Source organism: Myotis davidii, unplaced genomic scaffold (genome assembly GCF_000327345.1).
Source record: "Myotis davidii unplaced genomic scaffold, ASM32734v1 scaffold523, whole genome shotgun sequence".
Taxonomy (NCBI): Eukaryota; Metazoa; Chordata; class Mammalia; order Chiroptera; family Vespertilionidae; genus Myotis; species Myotis davidii.
In genome coordinates this window covers 2,333,661-2,345,999 of record NW_006295054.1, presented here as the reverse complement: position 1 = coordinate 2,345,999, position 12,339 = coordinate 2,333,661, and the positions used below count along the sequence as shown (strand labels likewise).

General features: G+C 50.8%; 1 protein-coding gene across 7 annotated transcripts in view; it reads left to right on the top strand.

The window, feature by feature from the left end:
* The window catches only part of GRIP1 (glutamate receptor interacting protein 1), a 441,012-nt gene that overhangs the window by 420,044 nt on the left and 8,629 nt on the right, over positions 1–12,339 (top strand). The window lies entirely within an intron of this gene.

Sequence of the window (12,339 nt, the reverse complement as noted above, 5' to 3'; positions counted from 1 at the left end):
TCTTCCCTTGGGGTCACACGTAGTGGCCATTGTGCACAGCCTGAGGCAAGCACGGTAATGACCTTGCATTTGGTCTCAGCCAAGGAAGGAAGCCAGGGCTTAAAGGTAGATCGGCAGAGACTTTGCTTGTTCTCTCAACACTGAGACGTTATTTTGTAAAACAGAGATAATTAGCTTTCAAGCAATGAATTAATAAAGAAATGTGTTGGTGGCCAAAAATCTTCTTACGAAAGTTCAAGGCTCCAGTGTCACATGGAGCTTGGATGATTGGTCTATTATTCCCAATTCACCGGGAAGGGCAGGAAGGATTTTCCTAAATGTATATGCTCCTAGCTTGACTCAAAGGGGCTTGATGTATAATGTGGGAAGGCTTAATCCTTAATTTCGGACTTATCAGTAGCTGGCTACATTACTTGAGGGACATGAAGTTCTCTTCAAGATGATTTAGACGTCTTGGGTTTGGAAAGGGTAAGCCCAGCAATGTTCCATCTCTGCTACGATAGTTGCCTCACTTTACTTCATGGAAGAAAACCCACAATGGCACACGGAGCTGAACTTTAGCGGCCCCAGAGTTTAAATAAGGCATCTGTGAGTGGCAGTGTTTGTGGAACCACTGTCAAGGACAGCTGTGGTAGAGAGGTGTCTCTGGTTTTCTTTTGTAGAACTAATGCTTTGTTTTTGTTAATGCATAAGGATACTTACAATCTCACTCCATTTTTCTTGAGAGCCAAGACCCTCTCTGTAGTCAATAATCTAGTAACTAGAGATTATTTATTTATCTTGCCCAGAAAAGCAAATAAATGTCAGATTAAAAGGAGGTGACAGTCCAGCTACCCCTTTTTTCCTCTAAAGCAGTGTTTCTCAACCTTCCTAATGCCGCGACCCTTTAATACAGTTCCTCATGTTTGGTGACCCCCAACCATAAAATTATTTTCGTTGCTACTTCATAACTGTAATTTTGCTACTGTTATGAATCGTAATGTAAATATCTGATATGCAGGATGTATTTTCATTGTTACAAATTGAACATAATTAAAGCCCAGTGATTCATCACAAAAACAATATGTAATTATATATGTGTTTTCCAATGGTCTTAGGCAACCCCTGTGAAAGGGTCGTTTGACCCCCAAAGGGGTCGGGACCCACAGGTTGGCGACCCACAGGTTGAGAACCGCTGCTCTAAAGCCTTCAATTTCCCGAACCACCTATTAAAAGTAGCTATTTCTTTTACAGCCAACAGAGCATGGGGTAAAAGAAAGGACTTTGTGGAAAGTTGGGTTCTGAACTTGGTATTCCATTGCTGGATGCATTCATTCACTTAAAGGATCTGTTGCGAATCCCCAGCAAGCACATACCAGTAGTCTAATGGGGAGACATTCTGGGAGACAGTGGGAAGATGGTGGGATAGGTACAATGACAGAAGCAAGACTAGGCTGCCTTGGAGGACAGAGGGTGGACCCTTCCCACTACAGAGGAATAGAAAAGGCTTCCTAGGCACAGGTGTTGCCTCTGCAGGAAAGTGGGGAGTGGAAAGGTGAAGAGTGGGAAGGCATTCCAAGTACAGAAAAAAGCATGTGCAAAGGATGTCAAGACTATGATGTGCTGAGGGAATGAGAATATTCCAACATATCACCAGAGCCTTGGATTGGAGACTGTGCCTTAGGAGGAACTACAGAACTTTACAGAAAAGTGAAGGAGTTTCTGACGTTTTAGGGTAGTGACCCAGGTGTCACTACCACCAATTAGGTTGTTTATCCAGTTCCCCTGAAAGGATGTGTCTGTCTGGTGATCACCGGCCTGCACCCCCTCTCACACGTCCTAACACACTAACGACAGCACCATTAGGAGTCTGAAGGCCTCACATGAGTCTTCAATTGCAGAAGCTGCATAGTCAGTGCTAATTCTGCTGCATCAAGAAGAGGGCTGGCCCCTCCTGGCCCCTCCCCTCTTGCCCTCTTCTCTAACTCTCCACTCCCAGGCAGAGGAGAGCACGCTCTGACCCACCCGCCCTCAGCATCCAGGGAAAGGACACCAACAGGTACGGAGTGCCTACTGTGCGCTGCATGTCACCGGTGTATACCCCCCACAATAGCCCTCCTCAGCGGATATTTACTAGCCCCATCCATAGGACAGGGGAATCGCAAGTACAAAATAGAGTCACTTTGCTTCTGGAGTAAAGCAGTCTCCTCCAGGGAAAAGTATCGATAGCCCAGCAATACAAAAGGCCCGTCTCCCTTTCCCTCCTGCACTGGCTGCATTTAGCACAGATAGTGATGGTGAATTGGATGTGCAAATTGTTACAGTTGAAGTCAAAAAATGGCCGTGCTGAAAATAGATCCTGTGAAAAGTTTTTCCAAGGCATCCTCCACTGACCCAGCTCAGTGAGTGGCCGGGGATGGACTGGCTGAAGCTGAGTCGGTGTGTGGATCAGGAGTTCTCGCCATCACAGACACAGATGGGCCAGCTTTACCTAATCAATGCGCTTCACTTCAGTGCATTTCCCTCATAGCTTCCCTTCCTTCTGAATTGACCTCAAACTAAATAAGACTCTGAAAACTAGAGTCTTAGGTGGCTGGGCATCATGTGACACCTAATAGGACCTGGTGAAGTGGCGGAACCTGCAGCCGACTGTACGGGGTTCTTCGAGTGGTTTTTGCTCACATCTCAGGCCTCTCTTCCTTTCTAAGTGACTTCAGTTGCTCTGATAGGCCAGCCACGTGGTGGATGTGAAACCTTCAGGTCGTGAGGCGAAATGGTCATGAGAACTCACTTCGCTCAGAGCCGAGACCTCTGCCTGGAGGTGCCTTTTGAACTCTGGACGATTAGCTGACACCTTGGAAATGCACAGTGACGTGTTGACAGACCTGAGTGATCCTTCACTGGGTACCACCAGCCTGCACCAAGCCTTTGTGAAAATTACTCTCGTGTGATGGTGTAGAGAAGGGGCTAGGCCAGTGGTCGGCAAACTGCAGCTCGCGAGCCACATGTGGCTCTTTGGCCCCTTGAGTGTGGCTCTTCCACAAAATGCCACGTGCGGGCGCGCACGTACAGTGCGAAGTTGACTTAAGACTTTAAGTAAAGTTTATTAAGTTAATTTTAGGGAACGTTGTGGAGTGAAAGAAGATGTAGTGTCGAGGACCGAGAAAGGTATGTTGAGATGGTTTGGACATATAGAGAGGATGAACGGAAGCAGATAGAGGAAACAAGTATACAAGAGGAGGGTGGATGGGAGAGTTGGAAGGGGTCGACCTCAGCGAATGTACCTCAATCAGATTGAGGACGTTTTTAGCAAAGGCCAGCTTAGGAGTACCCTAATTAAGTTAAGAACAATGTACCTACCTATATAGTTTAAGTTTAAAAAATTTGGCTCTCAAAAGAAATTTCAATTGTCGTACTGTTGACAATTAGAAACACACCCCTCCCTCAAGTTGAAGACTCCCCCAGATGGAGTACCCAGCCTGACACATGGGGTGAGGGCTGGTTTTCAGTCCCCTGAGCCCCGTGGGTGCACTTTCTAAGTGGACCTGGGGGAGGAATTCCCCAGGACCTGGGAAGAGCCAAGCGAGAGGCTGGGGGCATGGGCAACACACCATTCTGAAACGTTTGTGTTCTTTTCCGGGGGCCATCTTTCTCGTGGCCGTTGGCGCTTGGAAAGCTGTCTCCATGAGAACAGTGTGGGCCGTTCCTGTCCAGGCCAGCGCCTGCAATCGCTTACTGTCGCTAGAAGCTGACCCGGAGGCTAGGCGTGAATGAGCAGGTATCCACCCCCATTCCTGGAGAGGAAGACAAAAGGAAAAGCTGCCCATCTCCTGGTGACGGACGACTAACGCCTTCACACAGCAGAACTTGTCTTTCAGTGTCTTGGGTTTCATCTGACTCTCATTGTTTGCGCCCATGTTCCACCAAGTCTTCCTAGCCATTCCTTCTCTTCCTTAGACCTTCAGAAATCCTGAACTCAGGTCAGAGTCTAAGCGGTTTCGTTCATTTCACGTCATTTGCTGTGTCTCGGGCTCCACCAGGTCCTGGCAGGGCTTCCCTGAAGTTGTCCGGTTGTCCATCTTTCTCATGAGCCCAAATCGCTAGCCATCCTTCCTGACACTCGAGAACAAACAGAACTGAAGCCCCACTTCCCGTGTGGATGGGGAGGAAGTTGAAGCTGGACTGATGGGTTAGTACTTCGTTGGGGGGAGGCAGGCTGGGGGTCACTGGGAAGTGATACTCATGTCCCCTTAGACCACTGCCTGTCAGACTGTCCTGGCTGAGGCACACAGCCTGAAATCATTTTATCTCACACGTCAGTACACACATACACCACATTCATATGTGAATGAATCGAAATTTTGTACACTGACATCTTCTATTTCTTGCTTATTTCTTCTTAAATGTGATCGCATGAAGCTGGTTTTCAGGCTTATTAATGGGTCACAACCAAAAGTTTGCAGACTGCAGCCCTAGGTAACAGTTTGGTGTGTGACCCTCTGCTGATCTTTTCTGTGATGACATGGGGTGCTTGTTCAAATGCAGGCTCCTAGTCCCCACCCAGACTTAGCTGGCCAGCATTTTCTGGGAGGTCAGGCCAATAATCTCCCCTTTAGCAACCCCTTCATTGGATTCTGTTGCACCCAAAGATGGAGTATCATTCCCTTGGGTGTTGCTAACTAGCAGTGATTCCTCTGTTTCGGTGAAGTCCCAGGCAGCACCTGGGTGATGAGGTAAAGAGATGAGGTTGCATCTTTGGCCCTGGAACTTCTGAGTTTTATCTTTGCAATGAATTCTGGTTTGTCCTGCAGTTTATCGCAGACTCTTCCTCTTTGCAAGTAAGGCACCTGGGATCTTCGCTACAGTTTATTGATAACCCTTCTTTCCCGCCTAAGCGTGAATATCCTTTGGTGTCCACTTAATCCATTTCTGAGATGAAGTCCAGCTTCACTTCTTTGCACAGTGTAAGACAAAAAAAAATTCAGTCGAGTAGAAAGCTCCCCTCATTCAGAGCATTTGGACTTTCTGAAGTCGTATTGACATTTCCTGTGCTCTGTCGTGCATGTTTTCCCATGAAATTACATGGCTTATTTGTATGCAGCTATTTTTATTTTTCATTTCGCAGAGATATTTATTTCCACATCTACTGTTACTGGCGGCTTCTGGTGGCATTTGCGTCACTGGGAAGCCGGTTTGTTTCTTGTGGCTGCGTTTGCTGCCATCGACTTGCCCAGCCCCGCCAGTGTGCTCTGCGGTTCCCACACGTTTGAGTGTTTGGAGAAGGGACTCCATTCTTCCTGAGAGTACAAGCGTGTTCTCCTCGGAAGGACGCCCTTCTTGGTGTTCCATGGCAGCAGCTTCCACAGCCCTCCTCACCCTCCCCCCCAGAGGAGCAGGCGAAATGGAAGGACATGCTTATTCAGCCCCAGGCCTCTTCCTCACCAAGTATCAGGAGTTGGTGCCCAGATCAAAGGTGCCCTCACACCAGGCCTTCTCCAAATAGCTAGTGTAGCATCGTCTCATGGGAAGCTAAAACTACAAACTGGATGTCTGAGCCTTTTCCTTTGCCTGCCCCTGTACTAGACAGCTTCTCCCCTTCAGGCGAGGAGTGATGAATGAGGGAGCACCAAGCAGGCCGAGGCTCGGTCCCAGCCTGACAGTCCGCAGCCGCCTCACTTCCCAGATCCTTGGTTTGCTCACTTAGCACAGAGGGACAGCTTATTAGCGGGAGAAGAGACTTCAAAACAGCATTTTCCCTGGGGGAGTTGCCATCCTTCAGATCTCGCCAAAGCCATGCACTGTCAGAACCCCAGAACATGAGGTCTCCTCAGGATCCCAGACTTACAGGAGGTCCAGCCAGCTGCCTCAGAGCCCCTTCCCGCCACCGCCCCCCCCCCACCAGAGGCAGGGGTGTGGGCCAGAATGAGACCCAAAGGCAAATGGGGGGGTGTCTAGTTACCCGTCACCGCATCAGCGTGACCAGCTCGTTCTCGCCCTGTGAAACTAGAGCAGCTAAGTATCTGAACATTGTTGAGGGACCATGGATTGTAGAATGAGGGTTGGAATTCAGGTTGTACATTTTATATAATGATTAGCCAACCCTGACAATCCTCAGGATGTATCATTTCGGTCAGCTTCCCTTGTCTATGCTCCTGTTAAAACAACTTTTCAAAATGTGAAAAACATAATTCATATGCAAATGATCGGCTTGTATCACATATCTATCTATAGATAAATAGATAGATTGGTAGGTAGATAGATAGATAGATAGATAGATATGTTCATATTCTCAGGCTATGGGAGGGAACGAATGTGGGAGTAAAATTCCCAATTTAGAATAAAGATGCGCAGTGACTTACAGGGAAATACAGCAAAGCCTTTGAGGTCGTCTGTTCTAATGGAAAGAATCATTTGCATTCTACCAGACAGAAGTCGCTTTGCGTCCTATCACTTTGAGCCTGAGCTCTGCTCTGAGCAATAGAACTGGTAAGTCAAACAGAGTTGCCGACCCCTAGACAAGGATGGCCCTTCGGGCAGGCTTGATAGACAGTAGGGGGGGTGCCTTCTCACTTTTTGACCACGTGTCTTGTCCCTGCTATCCTGGATCCACCACCACCCCTCTCAGAGGTGTGCCCAGCTTCCCTTGGGTCTAGCTCTGGCCTGCAGAGCGTTCATCTCTTCCTGATGTCTCTGTGGTGATCAACTATGTTTATAGGTTGTAAGAGACTCTGTTATCTATAAGATATTCTGTCATCTGGCCGGCGGTGCAGCTCTCTGAGGGTCACTCAGTCTCCTGACTGTCCAGGTGCTTGGAGAGAAGCCTGCTGGCCGCCTCCCTCCACCGTGGCTCTGCCCTGCTGCTCTCTAGCAGATCTGTGGTAGGACGTGACCATGGTCCAGCCCGGGGCTTGTCTCTTTCTTTCCCCAGGTGGGGTGCCGAGATCTTTCCTTGCTGGAGAATCTTTGTAGTGTTGGGCCACAGCAATCCCTGGAATGAGGAAATGCAGTCAAGACTGTTCGTACTCGGTGCAGCAGGAGTTGGTCAGTTGTAACTTGTTATCCTTCCTGAAGGACAGGGAGCCTGGCCCTGAATTCCCCAGGCCCAGGGGGTGGGCAGAGGGCTGGTCTCCCACCCAGAGGAGCAGGTGGCCGCTGGAGCCAGGAAGCCCACTGGGATATTGTGACTTATAGCAAGGCATGTATCCCTGGTCCATGTCCTCGCGGCACGGGGCTCCAAAAGCCCTTGGAATGTCCTGGGTGTGGAGAGCGTAAGGGTGTCTTTAGCTGTGTTAATGCGGTGGCTTTTGGACAGCATCTAAGGAGGAGGGTGGGGAGGGGGCTTGGAGGTTGAATCAATCACCAATGGCCGAGGGTTTAGTCAAGCAGGTCTAAGTGAGGACACCTCTGTAAAACCTAAAAGGAGAGAGAGTGGAGAGGCTGGTGAACGCATGGACGTGTGGAGAGAGCGGTGCACCCGCGGGGGCTTGAAGCTCCACCCCTTTGCCTACACCTTGCCCTGCGCATCTCTTCCAGCTGGCTGTTCCTGACGTATCTTTTATAATAAACGGGTATTTTAGTAAGGAAAGTGTTTTCCTGAGCTCTGACAGCTGCTCTAGCAAATTATCAAACCCAAGAAGGGGGTTGTTGGAACCTCTGATGGATAGCCCGTTGGTCAGAATCCCAGGTGATAAGCTAGACCTGCAATTGGCACCTGAAGAGGTCGGGGGGCAGCCTTGTGGGACGAAGCCCTTGACCTGGGGGATCCGATGCTATCTTCAGGCAGATCGGGTCAGACTGGATCTGAACTGTAGGACACCCAGCTGGTGCAGCAGCATTGTTTGGCAGTGGGGGGAATCACCCTCTGCCCCCTACACACAGGTTGGCATTGTGATCGTGACCTTTTTACCCACAGAGGCCTGCAGGGAATGAGGTCAGTACGTTGCAGAGGGAATCGGGAAGGGTCAAGAGCTGGAGGAGAGCCAGGCCGGAGCAGACCTGGCAGGGGAGCATGAAGGCCAAAGCAGCGGCCGGTGCTGTGAGGACCAGCAGCCTCCTGGGCAAAGGTGCCTCGACAGAGTCGCCGCCACTGCTGGCCGGCTCGGTGGTGGCCAGAGCACATGGAAGGGGCCGGCGACAGAGCTGACGGGGACGTGGTGTCCGTCAGCTGCCATGGCTGGGCGTGATCGCCCGGAGAATTGGGAGAATGATCTCACGCTTGCCGCTTTGATTTGATGTGAAATGATAGACAAGAGGTGCTCTACAGGAATGGAGAAAACCAGACCTAAAAGCCGGGCGCTCCCCTGGTTGGGACTCAGCTCTCCGAAGGCCAGGTCAGCCCCTGGCTTGCTCACACTTACACTGGTTCTCTCACTGTCGACCCCCGTGCCACCGCCCTGCCAGGGAGCAGCAGGAGGCACAGTGTGAAGCAGCTATCCCTCGTTCTCCTCCTCTGCCAACAGAGACTCGCAGACGGGAGGGCAGCCACTGCCTTCTCTGACCCAGTGAGTCTTGAAAGCCAGGAGCGGGAGAGGCAGAAACAGACATGGCCTCCTCCCTCCTGGGCTGGAAGAATGCAGCTGGGAAGGCCGTGCTTTGTTTTTCCTCTCAGCCCCTCAGGTCGTGCAGGATTGTTCTCAAAACTGCCGATCAGACCCGGGAATTGTCAGGTTTGAAGGAACAAGGCGACCCCCGCAGAGCCTGCAAGAATGAACTCAAATGTCTGGTGATTTACGGGAAGACCAGTACCACCTCTGAGAAGTCCTTAAGGCCTTTGGACGAGGGGCTGAGCCATAGAGAGGCTGCAGTGCGTAGGAACTGCACCTGGGGACACCTGTCACTCAGAGAGACCTGCCAAAGATCGCAGGCCCAGCTGCACTGAGCATCCACGTGGGGACAGCTGGCTCCGCTGCGAAGCTTCTCTCACATGTCAAACTGAAAACACAAGCTGGAGGTCTCTGATCTTTGCCTCCCGGACATTGTTCAGACGCGTGGATAGAAATAAAAGGCAAGGCCCAGCATGGATGGCGGCGAACCCTCTGCCTCCTGCCCAGGCCCCGTTCTCGGGAGGGTTAGAAGCGTTGCAGCACATGCTGGCCCAGGGTTCAAAGGGAACCGGGCTTTGTGGAGCTGTGTCCTTGCCAGAGTGTTATGTTCCATGTCCACTGGCCCTTTTAGAACAGAAAAATCTATCCAGGTTCCCTGGAGGCAGCCTTTGGTCTGCTCAGAATAGAGACCCTACAAGATGAACTGGCTCACGCCGGCTGGGGTGGACCGGGACGAGCTCTAGGAGCTGGAGTGTACGGGGATGCCCATGGAGAGGCCGGGAGGGCTCGATGGGAAGAAATCAGCAGACATGAAGCACTTTTCATCTTTACTTGCTGGGCCGTTGGAAATGGATAAAGGCTGCCTGACCAGCTAGGAGATTATGCCCCCCTCCCCCCCCAAAAAAAAATCATGACTTGACAAACACAGCTAATGAGGTCAGATATTTTAGTACCTAATCCCGGAGCTTGTGCATTCTCACCGGACCAGCCTGTCCATCAACTTCAAGAGTCAGCATCCCCATTAGCAGGAAGGGAATGAATGTGCTGCCGAGTTGTTGGGGATCAAAGCAATCATATGTAGGAAAGTGCCTGGTAAGGGAGGCATGTGTGCAAAAACAAAAACAAAAACGAAATGGCCTAACCCCTGGCATGCTTAGAATTATTTTTGGACGGAAAATAAATCAGAAGTAACCACCACCAGCCTCCAGTGGGACGGGGGGCGGCAGCTACCTGGCACAATTTATTATTGCTGCTTTGCGCGCAGTCAGCTGTGCTGCCCAGTTTTGTGAATTATTGATTTCTGGAATCTTATCTTTTGTGGTCATTTAAAAATAATTTCATTTTTGTTATGTGCTATTTATAAGCTAGTTCCAGGAAAACCACAGAATTGGCTATTAAAATTCAGTCTCTTCTCACCTTAGGAAATCTTTCCAGAGAAACAGGTTACTTTCCAATTTAAACCGCTTATTCGCCTCTTATGCAGAAGAGTTTACCACAGAGACCTGTCAGGTCTGAGGCCCAGGAGAGTGAAGCCTCTTGGTCCACAGCTGTGCCCTTCACCTGCTCATCGGCTCTGCTTAGCATCCATCCACCTGTAATGTTTGGGTGAAGGTATTCCCACTGGCTAGTGTTGGCATCATTGGCTGCCACTCACCTTTCTGCCCCTCCTGGGTCCTGGCTGTGGAGCAGACATCCAAGAACCACCGGCCACCTGAGCAATGAAGATGTCACTGTTGTGCCAGGCCCATGCCCAGTGTTCCCCCAGTGCAAGGATTCGGGGTCACTGTGCTGGAAAACATGCCTCGGAGCTCAGAGAGAAGTGGGCTTCCTAGTGCTGCTTGTGAGTACAGGCTTTGCAACCCTCCCAGGCGGGCCCAGAGTCTGCAGGGCAGACGCCAACCCATGTACCCAACCAGCCGTAAGCACAGGGTCCCTAGGACTCACAGGACTGCACCTCCAGGAGGTTCCTGCCCCAGGTGTGCTGCTGGTCACTGGAGAGAACGTGGCTGGGAATAAAGGTGGGAAGGGGGCACAAGGACAAGAGGTCTCACAGACAAGGCACAGACCAAGCCAAAGGGCACATAAGCAGGGACCCTGAGCAGAGAGGTTTCTCCCTCTAGGAAACAGGGCCCGAAGGATGCAGGGTGCCACAATCCTATTAGCCACTCACCTCCTCCTCCTCTGTGCCCTCATCCCCCCCTTCCTCTTCCTCTCTTTGGGAGAGGAGCATGGGGAGGGGAGGGAAGGACTGGTACATAAGCCAGAAATGTTTTCTGCAATCAAGGCTCCTTGGAGGTCTGGCTGATTCCAGATGGGGAACAAGAAATATCCACAGTGGGTCTGTGACAGCTGGAGCTAGAAAGCCAAGAAGTTATAACAAATGGGTCATATCACAAGGACATAGGAGTCAGCATTAAGGACTCTCCTTGGTCAAAGATGAGATAATTTGAGCATCCAACGTAATGGTGACACAATTGATCACCAAAGGTTTATATTGATATTTTACTTAACAAAAGTCATTCCTCCTCCCAAAAAACCCTCCCTGGGACACCATTGGAAGTATTTAGTGCCCTAATTTCCTATTCTAAGAACAAAAGGAAAGAATTAGCATTCCCTTTGCCATTCTTGTACAAACTCTGTACTTCAGAGTAATCAAATAGCACTAATTGAAGAAAGGAGAAGTCCTCTTTACAAAAGAATTGTAGCTAATACAGAAGATATTACAGGATTAGAAAAAGATTATCACCCTGCAAGCCCTAATGAAAGTATTTATTCAGAGCAAGGTCATCAGTGGATAAAACCACTAGATTAAAAATTGATAGGGAGCCTTACAGTGGAGAAATTGAGCTGTCATCACCGGAACCCAATGTCTAGTGGACTAGACATTGAGTGACAAGATGTCATAGGAAGCACACTGTCCATCTGTGATAATATATCTTTACTAGGGGCCCAGTGCACGAATTCATGCACCTTGAAAGGAATTGTGGGCTGCGAGGCTGCGGTGGGGATAGGGGTGGGTCTTGGCCCATCCTCTGTGCCCCAACCCAGCCCCTCCTGCAGCGGCCCCCAGTCCCCTGTCTGCCAGCATCCCCGCTCCTGCCACCACTGCTCCCACGTGCTGACAGTGATGGCCCCACTCACACCCACTGATAGCACAGAGTGGTTGGGTCCGGCGCCAGCAGCAGGTGCAAGTGGGGGCTGCTGCCCCGATCACCCCTCGGGAGCAGGGGGAGGTGGAGAAGACTTGAGGGGTGATTGGGGCTGGCAGCCACCGCTCACACCCGCTGATGGCATCAAGTGATCGGGGCCGGCGCCAGGTGCTGGCAGTGGGTGTGAGTGCCAGGCAGGATGGTGGCATGCAGGAGCAAAAAATTTTCAGTAACCACGAGAGGCTTGCCCAAATGACAGTGACTGGCACCCTGCCTTGGTCTGGCACCTCCGCTTACCGGCTCCACCATCTGGCCTTGGCCGATGCCCGCCATGTTCTGTGCTCTGCCACCTGCTGCTGACGCCTGCCATGTTCAGTGTGCGCCCCCTGATGGTCAGCACACGTTATAGCAACCAGTTGTTCCGATGTTCTGCAGTTCGGTCTATTTGCATATTAGCCTTTTGTTATATAGGACTAGGGGGCCGGTGCACGAAATTCGTGCACTGGGTGGGGTGAGGCAGAGTGTCCCTCAGCCCAGCCTGCCCCCTCTCACATACTGGGAGCCCTCAGTTATTGACCCCCATCAATCTCCAATTGCAGGACCGGCCCCTGCCCAGGCCTGACGCCTCTACCAGAGGCGTCAGGCCTGGGCAGGGGACCCTCACTTAC